The following is a 6000-nucleotide window of genomic DNA, read 5'->3' as shown; positions in this document are numbered from 1 at the left end:
AAATTTATTTCTTTTCTGTGTGGAGAGTGTATCATTCGCTCATTGGAATTTTACGACTAAGCAAATTCAGACACAAAAAATGTGGGATGTGGATTTTTAAATGCAAATCGGAGGAAGGATCTCTGGCGTCAAGGATCAAGACATCAGAGCTTGGATGAAGACTGCAGGACAACGCCAGAGAGACAGGCAGTCAAAGTGAGATGGAAGGTACAACGGCATGGGGTTACAGGCGAGGTCGCAGACATCCAAACTGCTGTCAGCCCTGCTTTGCGACCAACGGGAGTATCGTGTTGCTCGACGGCAAGCAACCGTCCATATAATGACGTGGAGGTGATCAACTGAGCTGTCCACACGGAGGACTAGAACTCCACTAAGAGCGAGGCAGAGAGAAATTAAGCAGAGCAGAAAGGAGCTTGGTATGAGCACAGCTTTTACTGAAGATGGCAAACAAATTTCTCTTCGGGGAAATGACTTGTTTCCTAACAAAGTACACACTATATAATATATTCATTGTGTTGTAAAATCCATCTGATCTCTGCCTTTCTCTCCGGCGTAGCCATACAGAGATCTACACACAATGCAATTTCAGCTCATTAAGCGAGATCTAGTCATGCGTAAGAATGACTTTTTCTCTGAAAATGCTCGTGGCCTTACTATATATATATATAATGCTGAAGAACTTCACCAAACCCAACGCACCGCATTGGCTCTGCTGCGATCCTCGGTTTCTGGACATCTTGCTGTTCCTTGTCTGAAAGGCCAGAAATCATATATTTCAGACACCGTATAGGTTTAGTAGCACTACTCGGAAGCGCGCCGGACAAACGTGCCTCCGTCGATGATCTCTGCCCGTCACACATGCCCTCGAGGTAGCCGGTAGTAACGTGACGCAAGAAAATCGAAGATGAAGTTTGCCAATTCGCTTTTCATGTTGAGCCCCGCCGTAACGGCGAAGCTAGTTTATTTAACGTGAATTATAGATGAAAAATATCCGACACGATAAAAAAGTGGAGTTATGAAGGTGGTTTTGATAAAGGGGTCAGTGTAAAAACTGTAAAAAAAAAAAAAAAAAAACGGATGAGGAGTGGGGAATAGAGCTTTCTGGAGCTGCTTGACCCATATTGATGGTAAATCCCTGCATGCTGTTTGTTTTCTGTTCCTGTGCGCCTCTCTGAACTGATAGTCCGCTGCCCAACTCTGCCCGATTCTGCACGTTTTCTCTTTGAATGTCCATCTCCGTGTCCTTCCCCTGACATGTGTAAATCAGTCAGTGAAATCAGTTCAGTTTGGTGTAATGCCAGAGTACTTTGTAGTTCATAAAATCTAATTATGTTGCAAATCATAATTACATAATGTGGTCAGCAGATTTGATTTTTTTCCCCAGTTTGGTAGACACAAGTCTAATTTGATTCGGTTAGAAGTAACAGAGTACAGGAAAAAGATCTCAGCCTAATCTAACTGAATTAAAATTATAAGTGCATGTTTTTTTTGTTTTTTCTGTTTTTTTGTGTGTGTGTGTGTGTGTTTTTTTGCTTCCCTGCAAGGTTTGGGTGGGTGGAGTTGGGCAGAATGTTTGTGTCACAACCTTGAGCACAAGTGCATTAGATGCGGAAGACTAAGTGGGGAAGGTTGCTGTTTTGCACTCACTTACCATGAGCCTCCCCCCACGCTCCCCACCCACTTCCCACAAAGCCCATTAATCACACACGTCGAGGCCTTTTTCCTCCCTGCTTTTTCACACGCAGACGGTCCGGTCAGAGGGTCGATACAGCCAGAACAAATCAATTGATAGCCTGCCATGCTCACGCTTACTCGTTCCCCTCCCCACCCCAGCACCCTCCGCATACCCCCCTGCCCCCGTCCGCTTTGCCGCTCACAGCCGCCGCACAGCCCCCAGCGCTGCCCCCGTTTCCGCCGCCGTCGCGTTTCTCCGCTGAGTTTTCCTCCAGCACTTTGGTTCCTTCATCCTCCTTCTCTCTGCCCAAATTTCCATTTCCTGTTTACTCCCTGCTGCCTCTGCTCATGTTTCTCCGATCTCACCGCATCTGGTCAAGTTTACTAATGCGCTGTACCGCAATCCGGTTCTGTAAAATGCCAGGTCATATCGCTGGTTGGCGTCTTCCCCAAGGTAGCTGCTCCGTAGCGCGTGTGTGTGCGTGTGTTCTGTGTCTGTTCATGTAGGCAGTTATATGAACGGCTACAGGAAGCCAACGGAGGGAATCTTAATAAAAGCATTAAACTCATAAGCTGTGTTTTCGTGTAATAGGCTCCACACACTTTGGAGAGCTTCCATACTGTACATACACACACATCGTAGAATTCAATACTCGGCCAACGGCACGCTTCAGAAGTTTCAGACGTTCACTTCGGACTCTCCGCCTGGCAGAAACCTGTCCGATTTTACAGTTTGAAGTTATATTGTCCCAATCTGGAACATGCTGGTCACTGCCTTGGTCCCTTCAGCCATCTATTGATGCTTTTGGGCCTTCCCTCTCTCTCACACACACACACACACACACACAGAGACACATCCACATATAATGCCGGCTGAATACAAAACAAACAGACACATATTCTGCCATGTCAACGATATGGACCAATGTGTTGAAGCTCCACAAGACTTGAAGGGAGAGGCAATTTAAATGGACACGCACAGAAAAATCACATGCACGCGCACACAGGCAGCGGCGCAGCACAGACTCGGCAATGGGGCCCAAAGTCCTCATTAGGGCACGGCGGGGTTGTGGTTGTTCTGGACCAAAACACAGGCCCTTATCCAACTCTCGCTGTGTCCCATCTTCCCTTCAGCGTGCGCTGACTGCATTCTGCTCTCACCCGGCGCCTTCCTCCTTCCCCCTTTCCCTCAGCGCAGCATCGGCACAGTTGTACTTCCGCCTGCTTCTCTTTACACTCCGGGAACTAAAGCGAAACAAAACCACTGAGGCGACAGCAAATGGCACGGGGCAAAAAACACACAGAAGCAGAAAGACGTGAAGTCCCAGAAACACGGGCTCAGCTCTCACATTAGAGCACGGATAAATGTATAATCTATAAATAAACTCCTTCTTGAAAACCCGAAGGAACCTGAACTGTAAAAGAAAAAGGAAACATAATCTATGAAGGCACAACAAAGGAGTGGCAGAAGAGAAAGTGCTGCTTCATGATTTATTCCATTTTCTGCTTTGCTTGGGCTTTGCTTGGGTCATTTTGGAATCCACTGCTGCACGGCCGAGCGTTGCCTTGAAAGCACACCATTTGCTTGACCCAACTAAACGTAACTACACAAAACATACAGCTGTTCCTATGTGTTTCTGTGTGTGAATATCCAAAAATGGCACGTGAAATAAAGGGTTTTGCTGTTAGACATTTTTCCTCCAAGAAAGATATTTATCAGATAGTAATAAGTTGTTTTCAAAGGTCTTGTTGCCATCTGCTGATTTCCTTCAGTAATGACAATGTAGTGACCATAAGTAGGTAATACAGCCCTTTGTTTGTTTGGGTTTCCTCTGGGTGCTCTGGTTTCTTCACACAGTCCAAAGAGATGGGTTTCAGCTGAATTGGTGGCCCAGAATTGCCACCATTGCGTCTATTTCAAAGGGAATGAGTGATGGATGTGATGGATGGATGGATGGATGGATGGATGGATGGATGGATGGATGGAAAACACAGAACAGTCAGGAGTAAGGAATTAAATTTGTGGCAAACTCGTTGTTGGCTCTCAGGACAGGGCTGCAGCTGACAGAGGTACTGCTCAACTGCTTCCTCCAGCCAAGAAGAGCTGAAGTGGATAAATTCTACCTTCACAAACCCTGAAAGTAAGTATATCTACTGACACAAGCCAGTTTTTGATGGGCAAAAACTATAATTGCTGATAGCAATGCCACTATTTGCACTATTTTAACTGTAAGCACTAATACTCCATAATGACATCTTCAATAAAGAGATATTTATGCCCTTGAGTTTGACCCCAACTGCCAAGCAGAAGCGAGGAATAACACAAAGGCTGACACCTGAACTCCACCGTTCATGCCCACCACCCCAGCATTGTTAGAGACAACGAGGGTTTGCATTGTCCTGTGATCTCTGGACAACAGACTAATCATTGTTGTTCCCTTCACAAACACAGAAGCAGTTTGTTAGGGGCTGGAATATCCTTCTGGAAACTTCTAAATGGGTTCGGAGAATTAGGTCAGCTTGTCATTTGACACACTTTCCTGGGTATAAGGGAGAGCTGATGCGGGGTTTCTGATTTGGTCAGCTGATTGCTGCTGATTGCTTCCATGCCCAATGTCCTTCCCCTCCAATAAAGCTGTAGACTGACGCGGTCACGGAGCGCAGCGGCCACCGATTCAGTCAATAACAAGGCCATTCCGCTTGATTGTGGGGAACAGAATCCCCCATTAAACCACCTGCCGATTCCTTACACTCCTCACTCTTGCCGAGACAAATCCTGCCATTTCTTTCATGACTAGAACCTTGTCAGATGTCAAACGCCAGGAGCCCTGAGCGCAGTAGGGACCCTCCGTCTGAAACGGCGCTCCGGCCAAACTTTGTCACTCGGCCACAGCGTGGTGATCTTCCTGACAAGCAATGCACTGAAGCAGGGACCTTCCGCTGTGAAAAGAAAGGGACTTGAGACCCTGACACCAGCGGTGGCTGAGTGGCAGTCGCGCCAGTTGGTGTTTCAAAACAACGCGCAAAAATGTATAAAACTGTTGCATGGGAGCACATTTTGGAAAAGGGAAAAGAGTTCCTGGGAAATTTTGAGACTGGAAAAATCTCCTGGGAATTCATTTTGCTGAAATGGAATCGATGGGATTTCATCATAAAAGTGAGCATCAGTCACATTCGCATCCTTAAACATATCCAGAACCGCAGAACTGGAAAAACAAAGCACTGATCATGCAGCACAAGAAGGACTAGTCCAGACCATGTGTACTTGCCTGAATTATGCTTGTGCGTAAACCACGGTAGCGGTAACACACTCAGAAACAGAAACATTTTCATTTCTGCCAGGGGGACAGCTGGTTGCATAGTGGTTAAAGCTGCTGCCCAAAGGTCACAGGTTCGAATCACACCTCTGGCCGTAGTATCTTTGAGCAAGGTACTTACCCTAAATTGCTCGAGGAAAATTACCCAGCTGTTTAAACAGTAAATAATTGTAAGTACATTAACATTGTAAGTCTGGGGGCAGCACGGTGGCACAGCGAGTGGCGCTGCTGTCTCACAGCGCCTGGGTGGTGTGAGAGAATGTGGGTTCGATCCCTGCTCAGTCTGTGTGGAGTTTGCATGTTCTCCCCCTGTATGTCTGGGTTTCCTCTGGGTGCTCTGGTTTCCTCCCACACTCCAAAGACATGCTGTTCAGGTTTACCCATAGTGTGTAAGTGACACAAAGTAAATGTTCCACTGATGTATGGATGAGTGACCCAGTGTATGTAGTGTATCTAGCAGTGTAAGTCACTGTGATGAATAAGGTGTGTGGGCTCATAACACTACATAGTATTCATTGTAAGTTGCTTTGGAGAAAAGCATCTGCTAAGTGAATAAATGTGATTTAAATGCAAAGTAAACTTAAGGTAATCACACATGGGGCAAATACACAAAGTTGATATATATAATTGCAAAGCTACAAGATGACATGTTAGCAAAATTCTGTTCATTGATCAGTACAGCATTCAGCATGTACAGCCAACTCAGACAAGAAATTGCTTTATTTCTGTCTGTTCGGGCTGATGTGATTAAAGAATCGGATTGCGCCATATGCAGTCGGCATCATGTGCAGAAATGTTTCAAAAGACTTGGTGCATCGGACTGCTTTAATCTCGCTAGGCTGCAAAATGATCATCAAGTTCACTGTCATGTTGTGCACTGCCACTCAAACTGATGCCAAAATACGCTTTGAGAGCATTTTCATGAGCCACAGTAACATTTTTAATAACATTTGAATTAAATATTTGAATGATGTTTAATTATAAATGAGACTTGTCACACTTGCTGCAA

Source organism: Scleropages formosus, chromosome 4 (assembly GCF_900964775.1).
Source record: "Scleropages formosus chromosome 4, fSclFor1.1, whole genome shotgun sequence".
In the NCBI taxonomy this organism is placed as follows: Eukaryota; Metazoa; Chordata; class Actinopteri; order Osteoglossiformes; family Osteoglossidae; genus Scleropages; species Scleropages formosus.
This window is presented reverse-complemented; position numbering follows the sequence as displayed.